This window comes from Ciconia boyciana, chromosome 12, assembly GCF_034638445.1.
Source record: "Ciconia boyciana chromosome 12, ASM3463844v1, whole genome shotgun sequence".
In the NCBI taxonomy this organism is placed as follows: domain Eukaryota; kingdom Metazoa; phylum Chordata; class Aves; order Ciconiiformes; family Ciconiidae; genus Ciconia; species Ciconia boyciana.
This window is the reverse complement of record NC_132945.1, coordinates 410546-427744: the sequence shown is the minus strand read 5'-3', so window position 1 is coordinate 427744 and position 17199 is coordinate 410546. Positions and strand designations below refer to the sequence as shown.

The window sequence follows — 17199 nt, the reverse complement described above, 5'->3', positions numbered from 1 at the left end:
ATCCAGGGGTAGAGACACCTCGCGCTCCGGAAGGCAAACCTCGCTCCTTTGCAAACTGACATGCGGAGGTGAGGGCAGCGCCGGCAGGAAGAGCCCTTTCCCGAGAGCCGTCTCCAGCTCTCCATGCTCCAGACGGCTCGATGGCAAGCTGCAAGCTTTACGTCAGTGGTTTTTACTTTGGTGCTAAAAACTGAGCACCAAAAGGGCCTGTTAGCTGGAGAAAAATTTGGCAGAACATGCGCCCTTCTGCCTGCCCCTGCAGTGGGGAGCACGGGGGCTGCCGGGGGGCAGCTGGTTTTAGAGGGTTGTTGAGCATCTCCCAGCTAAATTTTATCAGCTGCCACCCTGTGCCTAGGCATCTCTATGGAGACATAAACCAATTGCAGGAATCAAAATAGGACCCGCAGCTTCACTTCTGCACCTGATCAAAGGTTTATGGTTTTTAACAACCCATTTCTCATGCCGATCCATTTCAGAGGGCAGCCCAACCGTAGCTGCACCAGCCGCACAAAAAAAAGATGTTACTGTGGTACAAGAATGAGCTGAAACCTCCCCAAATTGCTTTATGTAAAATTACACAGCTGCTACCTTCTGTCTGCAATATCCTAGCTTCCTCTTCTTTGCCTCTGGGATCCTGCTGCCTCTTTTTCTCATTCTGGGGAGAAAGCCAGGTGGAGTGCATTAGCAGTTAGCTCAGAGAAGCCGAGAGAGTTAGGAAGAGCTAAAATGCAGAGCCTAAAATGCATTTACTTGGTTTTGGCTTTCGGTAGTGTGGCAGGATGTGTTTTCCGAGCAGTTCTCCCTGGGCGAGAGCAGGGAGGAGGCACTTCCCACATGTCCTGGGGAACAGGAGCCGGCAGCCCCCCGCCCACGGCACAGGGCTCTTCCCACAGCTCCCACCAGGCAGTTCCCATCCCGAATCACCCGGGATCCCCCGGAGCAAAGCCCCTGCCCGGGAGCCGCCGTGGGCTCCTTGCGCGGCGCAGCAAAGCGCAGGTGGCAGCAAGCGTTTGCCGTAAGGGACTCCAGCTGAAACCTGGGTTTGGAAGAAAATTGGGGAAAAAAAGAAGCAGAGCGTGTGTCCAGGAAAAGACATTTGAGGTAGCTATTCCTAAAGATCAAAAGATGTTCGAAAACCCTCAAAACCCTTTCAAAGTATAATTTTTCCTTTTTGGTCTCAGGTTTCTTTTCTGGGTCTGTCTCCTGCCGTAGAGGTCTGGTGCGTGGCACCAGGACACGGGGCTGTGGCACTGTCCCCTGACCTGGGACAGCCCCGGGGGCACCCCCCAGCCCTGCCTGCAGGGGAAAGGGAAGGCCAAAGCCAGAGTTAGCTCAAAACTGATAAAGTGGATTTTCAAGGGTAGTGACTGGGCTAAGGCTGTTCTTAAAACCAGGAATATTTTCAAAGCACGCAGAAAGCAGCGAGGTCTTTCGCCTGGGAGTCCCGCGCTTTGGTTCCCCGGACCGAATTGCCCTCACGTACGCGGCCTCCGGGAGCTTCTCTTCAGACGGACATTTTCTCAGCTGCAGTCCCTGCTCTTCCATGGGCAAGTTATTCCAGCAGCCCTCCTCACTCCCTCATCCTCGGAGCCAGCTCACGCAGGCAGGACAGACCAAACCCCATCCTGCCAGCACCTTCCCCCCAGAGCCCCTGCCAAGGGGGGCCGGGGTCCCAGAGCCCCCCCGGCAGCTCTGTCACCTGGGGAGCAGCGGGAGGGAGGTCGCTCACAGCTCATTAGCAGCGCCAATTCCGATTAACTCGGCTGTGATGACTTCATGACTGTTTTAAGTTATCACTGAGCATTTGATCAAGACTACTGAAGTACATTGGGATGAATTAGGTGGAGCGTGAAGTTCCGAGCACAGCGGTCCCATCCTTCCCACCGAAGGCCGGAGATGCTTCGGTGCTGCCCTGAACAGGGGAGCTCACGCAGAAGGGCTGGTTAAGCAGCGGCTCCTGCTGTAGGAGGAACTCGAGAGGCAGGCCAGCATTCGCGGCCAGCCGTGGATCTGTTTTCCTGCCCCTGGGCGAGAGCAGAAATGCCACCGGCAGGACACGGAGCAGGGGGAGCAACGCACAGGCCTGGAAGTGCTGCCTGTGGCAGCTCCTCCACCTTCACCCCCGAGCAGCAGCCGTGCGGCCGGTGGCTCTGCTCCGGCAGCCCGCCTGTCCCGCGGCCGTGGGGCCCGACGGCCAAACCGAAGAGCGGCTGCGGGCAGGGTTGCTGCAGGAGAAGCAAGGCTGGGGCACGGACACCGCAGACGTGCGCGTCCCTGCCAGCAGAAACGGAGGAACCGCTCTGCTTTCAAAGCGCCACCAGCAATCTGGTGTGGTGACTAGGCACAGGCACGATTACAGGGCGAACACGGCATGCGTCTATCAAAATTACTGCATAAAAGTATTTTCAAGAGAAGAGTGTGAGCAGTTGGGGCTGATCCGGCTCTGTCGCACCGGTTCCACGTTAGTGAAAGCCTTCCCTCAGTTTCACCTCGCAGGGTATTTCTGCCAGCCCCCTGCGCGCTTGGGAAGCGATCCCCTTTCCAAAGAGCTGCGTGGATGTTTTCTTCTAGATAACGGGCTGGTACGTGCCAACAGCTTTAAACTAGATAACGTCTTCGTGAAAACAGATTCCACTTCTTGTGCTCATCTCTTTGCCCACAAGTGAGTCCATTTTTCCCGGCACAGCGGTGCTGGGTTTAGCAGCACGGATCCCTGAGCAGTCGGACTCGCTGTTGCGATTTGCTGGACCCCACAGGACGCCTGCACCACAGGAGGGGATCCCGGCAGGGCTGCTGAGCAGCCGGGAGCCCGTTAAGCATGGGAGATGTCAGCGCACAGATGAGCCCTCTCCCCCACGGCACGGCCCCGTCTGCTCTCCAGGCACGCTGCCCACGGAAAGCAGAAGCAGCGCTACCTTCACGGCACAACCGAGCCACGCCGGGGGTCTCGATCTGGGGCCAGAAGCCCGCAGGGACACAAGGAGGAGCCCGAAGCGTGTGTGGGAGGGGGAGCGGGCACCCCAGAGCGAGCCGGCGCCAGGGGAGCTCGCCATGCCTGCTGCAACGCACCGAGCCTTGTGCCCGCCACCCGCCCCGGGCCGGCTCCGAGCGTCCGGGGAGCTCGGGACACCCCAGGCTGAACTCTCCACCCGCATTCAGTGGGCTGTAGGCACCAAAATGCTTTCAAGGAGCGGGGCTTACCTGACCCATCCTATAGCACAGAGGAAGCCTGACCACAAAAGCAGGGCCCTGTCTCCATTCTGTTGCTGCCAAGCGTCACCCCCGCCTGCAGCACTGCTCTGCCTTGGCTCAGCGATGGCACCCGGCAGGTCTGATCCACCCGTCAGTTCTGCAGTCCCTCCACCATCGCCTCCATCTGTCCCAAAGTTTTCCCCAGTAAATCACTTTCCCCTTTAAAACCTTTCTCAAAACTCTTTTTTAATTCCAAGCAACTTGTATTTTAAAGTTCTTGGCGATACTGTAAATTACTAGTGATCAGCAGAGTAGAAATTATTTGGTCTTTTTCTACCCAGCACACAAGTACTTGAGAAGAGTTACTTGGAAGTGAGTGAAAGAATAACAGGTAAGCATCTGTGCTCATCTGTTCCTCTGCAACGTGATCTACAAGAGTGAGTGCAAAAAAAAAAACCACAACCAAATTCAGAGGCTCCCTTGTACCTTGTCCAGCTAAAATAAGTGAGGGACAAGAAGAACATTTTCATGTTGTGTTCCCTATGAATCAGAAGGAAGACAGCTCAGCAAGACCCATTAGCAAGCTCTGAACTATTTGCTGTCCTTGAAGTAACTAGTGTAACAATAAAGGCAAAAGTGTTCTGAAAGACAGATAAAGCCATTCTTTTTCTTTGTTGGGCTGTTCTAAAAGACTGAGGATTGAGTCACTGAAAGCAGGAGTCCCTTGGTGCAGGGAAGCATGTGGTAGGGAAAGAAAAAAGTGACCGAGTCAAACTATCCTAAAGGTTTTGCTTTAGGATGCAGTCTGACGAGACCTCATACGCCTCCAGAAAAGATTTTTTAAGGTAGGGTCATTCATTTCTTCCGCACTGGTGAATTTCAAACAGGAACGGTGCCACTGGGGCTGCGCTCGTCATCATAACTGATTTCCTACAAGGGCTACAGCTGTGTCTAGGAATTTAGGAGGCTCTCAGCTTGGAAGAAATGCTTAAAAGGAGGGAACTGCAGAAGAGAAAGAAACAAAGTTTGAGATTGTATTACCTCTTTCCTAACAGTCAGAATTTGAAAAGAAATACAAAAGTCTATGGTAGCATTCCTCTGTGGGAGGTTTCCAACACAGACTACAGCTTCCTACATTTTCTCTTTTCCTCTGCTGGTTACTTAAATTAAGGAACTTCAGGTTGGACAGGCTCAGGCATTAATCAAACACAGTTTCTTTGAGGGCTTGGGTTTCCTTTGTTCATCAATAGGTTGTACAGCAATGGCAGCTGTCCTGAAGTCAGCAGCAGGGGGGCGACTCGGGGTGGGTCAGTCTAAGTTAGAAACATCTCTCCCCATTCACTGTTTAGTTATGTGGCTTGACTCATTACAGCTTTACTTTGCAGGTCTGTGGTGACTTTGGAGTCAGTACACAGGGGGCATAAGGGAGGAACAAGAGCAGAGCTGCCCAAAGTCACAAGCCACTCACCTTCCAGAGAAGTTCCCAGGCTCCGGGTCTCTTCAAGCTCATAGAAGGGAGGAGAATTTGCTTTCAAACAAACAGGACCCATGTGATCTTACCCTGAAAGAGCTCTCCCACAGCCTGGGCACTTGAGGAACTGCTTGCTGTCAAGCAAGGCTTCTTTTATAAAATGGCCAGTTAATTATTCATCTCCATAAAAGGAGCACCTGGGACTCTCTTTAATGTTGTAGACCAAGAACAGCTGTGGCTACATTAATGACAGTGTAAGTGGCAGTCCAGCAACAAAGAGGTGGGCTTTGAAAAGCAGGGTACCCTGCCCTCGGCCTCGGAGCTGCTCACCCAGCTGGCTGGGGCTGCCTCGCCGGGCTCTGCCGGGACGCTACGGCGGAGCTGGGCTGTCGGGGTGCGCTGCTGTGATGCTGCGCTGCTGCTGGCACCGAGGAGAGGGGGACAGAAGAAGGAGGATCCCCTGGCGAAGGTGACTTATGTACTTGCTGTCCTGTATTGCTTTCCTTTAGCTCAGCTGAGTTGAAGACTGTTTGGAAGCACAAGCCTTGTTTAAATGATATCCTAGCAGCTTGAAGGATGCTGACCAAAGACTAAGCCAAAATACGCAGAGATGCACCTAATTTCACAAAAGTAGCTTAGAGGTGAAAAGTGTTACTCCCGTCTTTAGCTCTAATCCTGATCCCTTTGAAATGAATGCCATCCTTATTGTCTGTGTTTTCCTAAAATTTCCCAGAATCTAGCCCCATGAAAGCTCAAAAATAATAATCTGGTTGGGAACAGGGTGTCTCGTTTCATACGCTCGAAACAACAGCACCTCTAACGCTGGCCAAAAAGGGTTTTATGTGGCTGCCCACCGGGGTGTTTCTGATTTGCACATAAATCTTACCTCCAGAAGGTATTATGAATTTTTAATTATAAACAATCTGAAGCAAAGTAGCCCTGGGTTACATCCAAACTTCTCCCAAGCTGGGCAGAGGGCTCTGTGCCTGGCAGTTTTTTAAACCCCTTCAGCCAACTTAACAGGATAACGCTCAAACAACCTTGAGAGTCTTGAATGGAAGTGGCTATTAGTGCAAAGTTATTATTATCAGCAACAGCATCTTAAGTTGCTGAACCTCAGACGCTAGTACAGAACGTCTCCGTAATTAAATATTGGCTCTTTCTGAGTCATATTGGAACATTTGCTGTGAGTCAACCTGAAGCAAAACAAGCAGCCCTGCAAACAAAGGATGCCTTTATCCCCTGATCCGTGGTTGTGCCTTGACATGTGTTGGGCAGTACGCTTCTGGAGCAAACGCTGAGCAGCTAGGATTGCTGGAAGGTAAAGCAGTAACAACCATAAGCAGGCAGCCAAATTTTCAAGAACATTGAAAAGATCCCTATGCATGCGAAAAAAAAGTCAAAGAAAGAACTTCTGCATAAACATTTGGCTTAGGATTTTTATTTGTTTTACTGCCTTTCTGCTGTAGAAAAAGCAGGCCAAGTGAAGACAAAACCAGCCCTGAATTTCTAGTCTCCACCTGGGTCAGTCTGTTACTCATTAGCATCTCAGATGCTATAATAACAATTTATTTTCTCTGTTTTCTGTGCAGCCAACTTCTCAGAGCTGAAACGCAGGACTCGCAAGGTGTGCTGATGTCTGCGCTAAATGCTTTGACAGCAATGAAAAACATGTCTTGGAGTGTTTGTGAGGAATATCAGCGCAAGCCAAGGTGTTTTGATAGCGTATTGGAAAGGTCTGGAGAGGGGTTACCCCGGACTGGAACCCCTAGCACCAGACGGAGGTGATCGGGCACAAACGTCGGACAAACAGAGAGGAGGTTCATGCTTCCAGGCTGGCAGATCCCGGCTCTGGGTGCAGACAGTCAGGAGCGAGGAGCCCTGGAAGAGCTTTTGTGACGGGGCTGTGCCAGAGAGCGGTGGCTCCTCCCGGCCGGGGTGGGCTCTACCCAGCAGAGCTGGGACAGGGAGCAGGGTCATCTGTTACAGATGCCTTTGGATGACTTTCCCTAAGTGTCATTTGGAGGGTTGGTAATGCCTGTAAACATCATGCTATCCAGCTGAATGGCTGGGGGGAACTGCAATCTGCTTTTCCCGTTGGGTGCTTGAGTAAAATAATGGATATGATGTTTATATGCTTATGAAACAAAACCTGCGTTAGAAGAAAACTGCCTGGTCTAGAAAGTCGGGGCTTTCATTTGACGGTGCTCAGAGAACGGTGCGCATGCGATTCCAGCTCTGAAGTTATCAGCCTTGTGGGCTTTTCTGGGATGCTTGTCACTGCGTACGAAGCGCAGCGCTCATCGTCTTGGGCTGCAGCTGTAAGCGCTGAGCACGCCTGGGGAACAGCCCCAGCCCAGACACTTGCGGAGAAGACAGGGCTGATGGCAGCCCGTGGGGAGACAGAGAGCCCCGGCAGGAGCGGGGCTGAGTCCAGCTCCCCGGGCAGCAGTGGGGACCTGCTCCGGCAGGCGGCTGCGGGTTCAGCCCCGTCCCTGCCTCCCCCGGCATCAGGCCAGTCCCAGCACCGGTACCCAGCAGAGAGCTGCCACCTCCAGCACCGGTCAGGGCTCGGGGGGAGCCGCGTCTATGCTGGGAACACGAGCGGAGGGAATGCTGCAGCGACCAAGAGCTGACATGGACGTTGCCAGTTCTTCTGGTTTTTAAAGCGCGCTAGAAATGAGAAACGCTTCATTGTAAACAACAAATTAATACTCTCCAGGGTCATTTGGCACGGGGATCTTTCCCTCCCAAACCTGCCTTCCCGCAGCTGAGCTACCTCCTCACCAATACACAGTCGTGCCTAACAACACGCGCTTGCCAGCAAATATCTTGCACTTGCCTGTATGAGACATCTTATCTCTGCCTGCCTTGATTTTTACTTAAATATTAGAGAGGACAGAAAATATATGTAGGAAGGAGGTAAAGCAGCAGTCCGTAAGACTGTGGGATATGTCATGAGGTTTACGCCTTATCTAAGCTATGTGTTTGCTGCTTGAGTGATCTTTGTCAAGATACTCGACAAAGGGCTTGGGTTTCACTCGGTGTCGCAAGAAACGCAAGTCGGGGAGTTCAGCAATCTCCCCTATCTCTGCTCTGACACAGCTGCCTGGAGCCCAGAAAAGGGACAAAACAGTTTTTCTAGAGCACATTCCTCAATATTTTAGTTAATATGATGCTAAATCTTATTCTGTTCCTCGACAACTAGAAACAAAACATGTATTTGTAAACTGATGGCGTGTTTTGACTAGCTGCAAAATTCTGTAAGTTCTTCTCTCTTAAAACATGATCTTCCTTAAGTAGAAGCAATCTACTCCTAAGTGTAAGGAATTGGTTGTCCCCCCCTGGCCAGACCGAGAAGACTCCTCAGGAGTCGGTCAAACACCGAGCCGTGATGGCAGGTGAGGAACCTGGCTTTCCCAAGCCATTCACTGGTGTCTGGTCGCTTTCTCGGAGTCCTTACTTATGTTTTGAAGGGGAATCCTTGGCTCGCTCTGCACATGGCTTGTCAGAAGTTTTGGGCACTTGCATCTGGTAGCTCACAACATCTTGCCAGCAGACAATGGAGCAGGTCCTCATGTACGTCTCATGGAGTCATGAGATAAAATAAAATCACTCCTTAAGAGAAGTCTACTTGGAAGCCATGCGGACAAACTGCAATTCATATTTCTGACGAAGGCTCCTCCGGGAGCCTCCTTCCCTTCCAAAGCCCCTGCAGACTTTCCCTCAATGAATTCTCTGCATTCTGCCTCTCTGAACTGGGCTCTGCAGACTCAGCTAATCACGTTTTGCCACAGCCGACTGACTATTGCTGTAAGACAGAACTAGGGAATGCCAGGGAGGAGCTTACTCAGCAGTCATGAAACAAATTATTTCTGTGCCTTCACAGTGTTTTAGCATCAAAACGCCAAATGCAACAGGTAGATGACCTACTGAAAAGGTTCTTTTTTATCGCACAAAGCAAGCGAGAATCTCACAGGAGCCCAGCCGAGCTCTGACACTCGCGGGATCGTGCCCTGCGGTAGGGAGTTCGTTGCGCTGGGCGGCCCAGCGCAACGAACCCAGTTAACGTTTGTTGCCTTCCATTCCACAGAGACATCTATTTTTCCATTACCTTAAGACCAAGCATACAGGAATCTGCTGACTCTCCTCCATTCAGTTTAGTAATTTTATGTACCTTTAGCCTACAGAAAGCTGGGCAATCACCTTCGTCTTGCAGTCTAAGGATAGACCCCAGAAAGGTGCAGATGAACATATGTAAACCCTCAGGTGGGGTTCATCAGACTTTAAAATGCCTTATTTCCACCTCCCCTGAACCGCTCATCCAGCCGTATCTCAAAGCACAACCTCCTGAGTGAGCTGTCAATCGATTATTTTTTTGGGTAGAGCATTCAGGTCCATAGCCGTTTCCCCAGGAGGTGCTACAGGCTGGTTTGTGCAAGATGTGCCTGGGTAGGCTGGAGCATTAGGATTGTTTTTCATGTAATGGAACAGAAAATTCCAACTCCATGGTTACCTTTTTGGTAGCAAGTATTTTGTACACTTACAGTCTTATGTCAAGCAGCACGACATCTCAGCCGCTGCCAGCCCCTGGAAGTCTGTGCAGGGCTTGTTGGAACACGCGCTTTGCAATCACGGCCCGATTACACAGCAGCACGCAGCAGCGCCTGGAAATGGCATGGGCCGAGCAGACAGGAGAGCGCCTCGGAAGCCGTTGCTTTCTGAACTTCTAAAAGACTTCTTAACAGCAAAGAAAGCTCATAGCTTGTGGCATAGCTCTTAGCAAAAGAAATTATTTTTGACATGCTCATTTGCAGAGTCACCCGTGGGCTGAAATGGCTGAGAACAAACTGCAGGTTCCCAGGCTTCTCTGAACGTTTATGAATGGCACACTGGTTTCTGCATGAAGTTAAAGTAATCTAAAAGCAAGCGCCAGAATAAATATGTATGGCTTCCAGGTGAGCCGACGAACTCTCACTGTGTTTGCAAAGCAATGAGGAACATGTGAGAAAAATGCCTGATTACCCACACCGTACTGTGGGATAGAGATAAAAAATGGGTGAGAGAATGAACCTGGGGCTTCATCAATCCAATCCAGATTTAAAACCTTCAATTTAAGTGACAGGTGGATAAGGTCTGAGAGCTCAGCCATCGAGAGGCAACACATTGTCTCCTTTTCAGACATGGGAGAGAGAACCTGTATCAGCAATTGTTTCAGAGCTGTTAGAGGAGTTAGGCTTGTAGGCAGAAAGTGGTTCTTTTTTACAGAATGTACTTGGTTCCTCAAGAGCTGGGCAATATTCACGGCCTAAATCACCAACCCTGGTTTCTCTGAACATGTGCTTTAATAACTTAGTGGACACCATGAGCGCACACGTGCACGCCCTGTTCCATCAAAATCATCATCCACTCCCGACCCCGGACTCTCTCCGTTACGTGAAGGTGTCCAGTCACAAACAGGCACCTAACGCGTAACTGAGGCGAGTCTCATTTTCCCCCAAATGACGATATATGCTTCCCAAATATTTACAAGATCCAGATGTGGCATTGTCATGGCAACACACTTTTAAAACAAATATACTGTTTTTCTGAGATTCACGATTTAGAGAGAAGAGGCAGCAAAGCTCAACGTTACAAAGAACCAGTCCAACGGGAGCGTGCAGAGCATCAGGAGACCCTGGGAGAGGTAGTCAGCAAGACAGATCCTGGCGGGTACGCAGGGGTGGAACCCATGAAGCAGCCGCTGTCACGAAGCAGTACCAAGGCAGTGAGGTTATAGAGTCGGTTAAACAAGGCAGCAGAAAGCAGCCTAAGAGAAAAGCACTAATAGGAAAGTCCTAACGGACCGTGCTTGCAGAACTAAAGAGCTGACAGCGATCACAGACCAACTGCAGTGGCTGTATGGCTCAGGACACAGGCACTGGATGATCACTGAATTATTGTTTGCAAGACTGACTGAATACAGGCAAAATCTGAGAAGGTGTTTGGTTTGATCGGGTTTTATTTGGGCAAAAAGGAATGAGAAGAATTTTAAATCTTGGTTCCATTTCACTATTCAAAATCCACCAATTATGACATGATTTTTGTATCAGCAATGCTGATCTTCCCCTGGGTAAGAATGAAATTGCTGTCTGTAACACAGCATGAAATGCCAACATCACCTATTTCTATTTAAATTCTTAGAAAATAAAGAAGCTAGCAGCAATTTGTTCCTGAAGCCTTGTGTAAGCTCTCAAGATGCCAGCTGCTTCCTTACAGTCCCTTAGGTTATAGCATGTAGGCATTAACCATTATTTTAACTAAACTGGTGCCCCCGGGCATTTCCACCTGTGGCATTACTGTGGCTGAGCTGAATCGTCCCAGACTCCTTTCCCCACAACCCCTCCACTGCTGTTGTGAGCCTTGTGACCAGTCTTCAGGCCTTCAACACGACGGAACACGATGACTTACCTTGGCAGTGATTTATCTGAGTTTCTCAGAGGCAAAAGATGTGGCCTTGTCCCACATCCTGGATCGCTGCTGGCAGTGACTGGATGCTGTGATGGATGATCAGCCTTTCGGGAATTTGCTGGCTAATGAAACGCTGCAATCAGTTTATCAAACTTTTGTACAGCTTCACCCAAGGGAAATCACATAACTCCGCCAAGACACCAGCAGCAAATTTCCCAGAAGGTTCCTTATAAAACAACAGTAAAACCTGCTATTTATTACATCTACAATTTGCAATTTCACAGCGAACCCTCCAGCCTGCGGGTCCCATTCATTCTAGGAAGAGAACAGCACCCATGAGGAAGCCGTTTCTGAGCTGCACACCTGGAATGTTAACGAAGGCGTAAGAGTCATGACTACAATACCCAGAGGTGGTTCACCACACGCTGGGCTTCTCAGGCTGGCGATTAGCAACGCCAAGGGATCCTGGCTGGTTTTCAGCCTAATTCACGAAACACCTCCAAGCTGAGGATGTCTAAAGGCTGCAGAGAAAAAAACCAAGAGCCACGAGCTATTCTGACACCTGACTTGCAGCCAAATCTCCAGCCAGAGCGTGGATGGAGAGGGAGGTGGTGGGAGGAGCGTGGGCGCACGAGGAAGGGCAGCCGTTGCGCTCAGAGGACAGCTTTGCTGCGGGATGTCCCCTGGCACTCCCCAGAAGCTGCCTTGCTTTTGTGCCAAAGGCTGCAGAAAGGGACAAACTCAAAATCAGCTCGCTGTAGGCTCTAGTCCTAGCCTGACCAGTTCGCTACCTCTTCGACCTCACGCAAGTCAGGTATTTGTTCCTCAAGTAATTTTCGGGTATGAAAACAGGCAACTGTATTTCTCCTGCCTGAGGGTTTATTTAGATGGCTAGCACTTTTACTAATAGATATGCTTCCTCTCTAAGTTTCAGATGACAGGAGGGATTGGGTAAACCTCCTGAAATGCAAAAAGGCAAGAGATCGTGGGAAGAACTTGTGTCAAGAGTTATTGGTATCTTTTTTTTTTTCAGTTTCAGTCATACCTTGTAAAAATCAAATGAAACATTCCAGTAGCATCAAAACATCTTTGTAAACTGAAGGGATAATTTCCATTTTCTGTTGTGAACACCTTTTGAAAGAGCGTTCATAGTTTTGACATAAATCTCCCTCTGGTTTTTAGAAGTCAGAGCTGGAATGCCTGTTTCAGTTTTATTGAAGCAAAACCTTTCAGTCAGGAAACGTGCGTCGGCTTTTTTTGTGAAACAAAAAGAGATCACAACTTACAAGCACGACACACCTTGAGAAATGGAAAACGGTCACGCCTGCTCAGCTTTACACAGAGCTGCATGGGCAAGAGCGCGGCAAGACCTTCCTGCAGGAGAGGAGATTCCCCACCAGCCACGGGGCTGGCGGAGGACGCTGAGGACGCTCCTGTGTCTATACAACCGTTTTAATAAGATGTTGTGTGCCGGGCCAGCGCAAAAATGTACGCATGTCCATGAGCATCTGTACACAGATTTATAGACGTGATGTTGAACATCTCGGCCAAAGTGCAGATGAAATGAAACAACAGCTCCCTCCCCAAGAAGACTGATTTCTTTTGCACTGAAAAAAGGAAGCAGAACGGAAGGTGGCTGGGGTCACCTGCCAGTTGTAACCTACTGAATTGTATACTCACAAAGTATTGAAAGAAGGTTGAAGAATAACTCAGCTCAATGCACCTCCAACGAGTTCCTCTAGACGAGCCGGAGCACTGCACTGCTTTCAGTTAGATGTAGTCCAGCTAACGAGTCAGCTGGTTTAAAACCCACGGTGCTGTTACACTTCGGGGTTTTTTGGTGTTTAACAAATTGAGAGTCTGTAAATCAGACTAGTCGCAATCCTTACGCTCAGTCTTGTTCAACAGGTTAGGTTTTGAAAAGCCCACCCAAATCTAACTGTAAATCACTCGGCCCACTATCTCCCAGCCACGGCGATAGCAGAGATCTGTAAAATGACCGATGGGTAATACCAAACCGGGAGCGACTGAACTTGCAAGAGGAGGCCCACACCAGTGGCCTCTGCCGCATGTTGTGTTTGCCGTAGGACCTTTCCGTATTTTGCACTGACGAGCGGAGAAGGAACCTCCTCGCTGCCGACTCGGAGCTCCTTCCCGCGGCACGGCACCTGCCCTTTTGGACACAGCCTCCAGCAAAAGGAGCCAGGGCAGGCAGGGACGCACCGTGCTCTCTTGGCATCCTGAGCTTTGCTTTCTCCTTCTTTGTTTCTCACAAAGCAAGACAGCCTGACCGAAAGCAGACGGCTGTTCTTTGCTTGCCTCTAAAGCAAAAGCTTTCATTTGAAGAAAATAACCCCTAAATATGAAAAGTAAGGATCTGAGAGGAAGGTCCTACAGCAGGGTTTTCTGTAAGCTCCTCACAGTGACTGATGCCAAAACTTCCCACTACATCAACATCCTTCTGTACACAAAGATAAGACATAATTTCTTTGTTATTCTTGATGACACAGAATAACACAGAGAACTTTTCTCTCCCGCACCCGTCAGACACGCTGCCAGCAGCGGCAGCATCGCACCTATTTAACTGTCCCTTACGCAGCAGCATCTTTGCCCGTACCTTCTCCCAATAGAGCGAATTACCTCCTTTCTCTTCCTCTAGGGCTCATCGGGGATAGGTGACTGTTTTATCTCTCCAGTCCTTCCCACAGTCTAAGAATGCAGAATGAAACCTGTCTTTCAAGAACACCAAAGGATATGAGGTTTATAAAGAATGCCTGCTGAGTAATAGATTTACTTTCCCCAAAATAGGAGCAAATTAACAAAAAAATTGATTCCCAAGACAGGCTGTCTTTGAATTTTAACACCATAAATGCTAATTTCCAGTAACAGCTGTTTCATCAATCACATGCCCAGTCCTGCTGTTCTCACATTGTCAGCACAGTCTGTGACTAAATTCATCAATTGTTTCTAAGACGAATGCTTTGGCAAGTATGGTACCAATAAGGCATATTGCCTTGTTCCTATATTCCATATAGGAATAAGCTGGAGGCCAGCTTTTACTTCTACTCAGACCCATCCTCTGATTGTGATCTTGCAGATCACCTTGTTTTGGCAGCTGTTGTGCTTGAATTCCTTTCCCCAGGCAATATATATGCACGTAGCTCCGGACTTACAATCACTCCTGCAACGTGCTGTGCCAACAAAATTATAAGCGCTCTGAACAGTCCACATGGCAATTATGTACTACAAAACAAGCTGCATGTTAAGCCACACATTTAAGTCAGAACCAGAGACTGCATTACACCTGAAAGACATAAAAATCCTTTCGCTGACAGTTACCAGTGTTAGTCTCTTGTATGGCGTGCCGCAGGTTAATTTGACAGTAACTTTTGTGTTTTGAGAAAAAAATCAAGGCAGCATTGTATACTTCCATGTGCACATGCAAAAGGCACCCTGCTTTTGACTCGCGCATCTCTCTCATCCATAGCATGAGTGGGAGTATAAAGGAATGTCAGCTGAACACCGGCCTGGCACTGACGTGGAGCAAGGACGCGACTGTCCGCCTGCTAAATGTAGCGGGGATTGTGCCCGTTACTGAGCAAAACGACAGCACTAGTAAAGGGATTTTCATCTCAGCCCTGCTGCAAACATCCAGCTGCTGCCATGCAAATGAGTAACTCAGCTTTGCAGTCACCTAAGGCAGCCTAGAAGAGTGCGGGTACCTCTAAACAGGTGAGTGACCATCTAGGTAAATTTCTGAAGAGTTTATCACATCTAATTGGGGCCTAGGAAGGGTAACATTGGAACTGCAGACAAAAAGCACTACCTAAAGTAATACAATAGGAAATAGTAGCTGCTGCTTATGTTTATCCCATACAAAACCTGAGAGACCAGTTCTTCTGCGAAGATAAACCTGTTCTGGACTCATACTGGCAGCATGTATTAAAGTGGGGTGGGGTTTTTCGTGGAGGTTTTTTTTTAAGTTTCCTATAGCAAACTATCTACAAGCATGTATACATGTATTTCTATCCTTCTGTCCCTATAAGCAGAGCCATGCTAATGGATTACCTGAGCACTTCTAATCCTTCTCAGTGTGTATTATTGCAAGCCATTTATCTTGAACCACTACAGAAGTTTTACCTTAACTAGTTTATTTTGCACTGGCAAAAGAAGCAGGAGCACTCGCACGATCTACTGCCTCAGCTCAGCGTGGGAGCTATTGCCACCCCAGCATCTCCCTGTGGAGCAGCAGCACCGAGACCCTGATCCTGCCCACCCTGCTGTCTTCTTGAGAAGGTGACTCCTCGGTAGCCACACGTGCATCAGGGATAAGCACAAACAAGACACTGTAGGATGCTCAGATAGAAGGCTTGCTGCCAAAGCGAACACACATTTGTTCGCAGGATCCAGCTCAGTCACCAGAACTGTGAAACATCTCTCCTCCTCCTCGTACGCCCACCGGCTGGGAGAGCCAACTTCTGATTAGAGGCAGTTGTGAAGTGGCTGATAAACTGTCCTTCGTCACAGTTTGCTGCAACAGAAAGTTTCAGCAAAATGATCTGTTTTGTCCAAAGCTTTCCCTTGAGTTCTCTCTCGTCTGGGGTGGAATTGCTTATCAGAGGACACGGTCCCCTCCCAAACAGCCACGCAGCTGAGGCCTCCTCTAGGGCGTGGGCTCAGGAACGTCCTAACTACCAGCGCTGGAGAAGAGACCTCTGCCACTGATGCTCCACTTGGCCCAAAAAACATTACATTGGAGGAATTTTGGCAGCCTGCTGTTTAAGAAATGCGTGCAAACGTGGAGACGCAGCTCCAGTCCCTGTGCTGTCCTGCTTCGGAGCCAGCGCTGAAACCCAAGTCCGCTGTCATCCAGCTTAGTGCCCTGGCTACTGGCTGAAGAACTGAAGGAAGGGTGACTTCCCTCTTTCTGCTTTCTTGAAGAAACTAAATACAATAACTCCTTTGTCTCAGTGTGGGCTGAGAACATTTTTTGATCTATTTTTTCACAAGCCAAGGGGTAGGGGGCAATTTTCCTGCTTGGTTCTTACTTCTGATGGCATAGCTTCTAAAATTCACCCAGGACTGGTGGGCTTGTAAACCTCTGGTTTGCAACAGCAGCTGAACCAGGGTTGACAATGAGCAAAGAGTACCCATGTTCAGAGCATTCAACAGCCCTCCAGCTCCTCACCAGGCTTAATGAAGTGTAATGAAAGGAAATTAATGAGCTCTGTCCCCATTGCCAAAGGAAAGGGCAGCTGGAAATATGCAGGGACCCAATATGAATTGAACATGATTAAGTACGTTATAACTATTGTTCCAAATAAAATGGTGCTGTTATACCTAAATAGCCTACAGCAGTCCCTTGTCATTACAGCCATTTAGCTGGCTCTGCTTTAATTGCCTCTGAAAGCCACCCAGAAAGGATTTCTTTTACACCCTTTCCAATGTAAAACCAGGGACAGAAATATGTAAGCACTAACCCACATCCATTTAGATAATGGGGATTCGGTGGGTGAGCCAGGAAGATTGGTATTTTATAGGGAACTGCTTGGCGCTTGACACGCAGGGCGATGCAACTGTGATGTGTGTGGGCACGGCTGCCACAGCCCGGGGTGGGCTACAGAGCTCTGGGGTTAGTCACAGGCTACACCGGCCACCCCCACAGCCTGGCTCCTGGCCGGCAGCTGTAGCGGAGAGAGCAGGCACCAGAGGGTGCCTGACCCCAACCCAAAGGCACCCCGGGGCCAGAGGGGAGGCACCGTGTCCGTGTGTCCGTGTCCCCGTCCCCTCCTGGCCCCAGGCAGGCTCCCCCCAGCACCCAGCTCCTCTCCCCATGGGGGCTGTCATTAGCCACAGAGGGTTCAGTAGACAGCAATGCTCCATGAGCATTTATTTGTCAGGACAGGCCTCTCCATCCCTAACACCTGCGATTCCGGGCTGTCTAAAAGGCAAGGGTCCCCTGAGTACAACCCCTGGTTACGGCAAGCATTCCCTCGTCTCGGGCCGCACTACCTCACGCTCCAGGGACTGCAGCTTATTCACTCCACACTGCTAAATTCCACCGGCACTTTAGCTTTCTCCTTCTT

At 49.6% G+C, this 17199-nt stretch overlaps 1 long non-coding RNA gene across 1 annotated transcript; it reads left to right on the top strand.

Moving 5' to 3' along the window:
• The first annotated feature begins 3942 nt into the window (after window positions 1-3942).
• LOC140658553 (uncharacterized) lies at window positions 3943-7772 on the top strand. The gene is made up of 3 exons (XR_012044769.1): window positions 3943-4037; window positions 4578-5132; window positions 6256-7772. It is a non-coding gene; the product is annotated as an uncharacterized lncRNA (long non-coding RNA).
• The last annotated feature ends 9427 nt before the right edge of the window (window positions 7773-17199 follow it).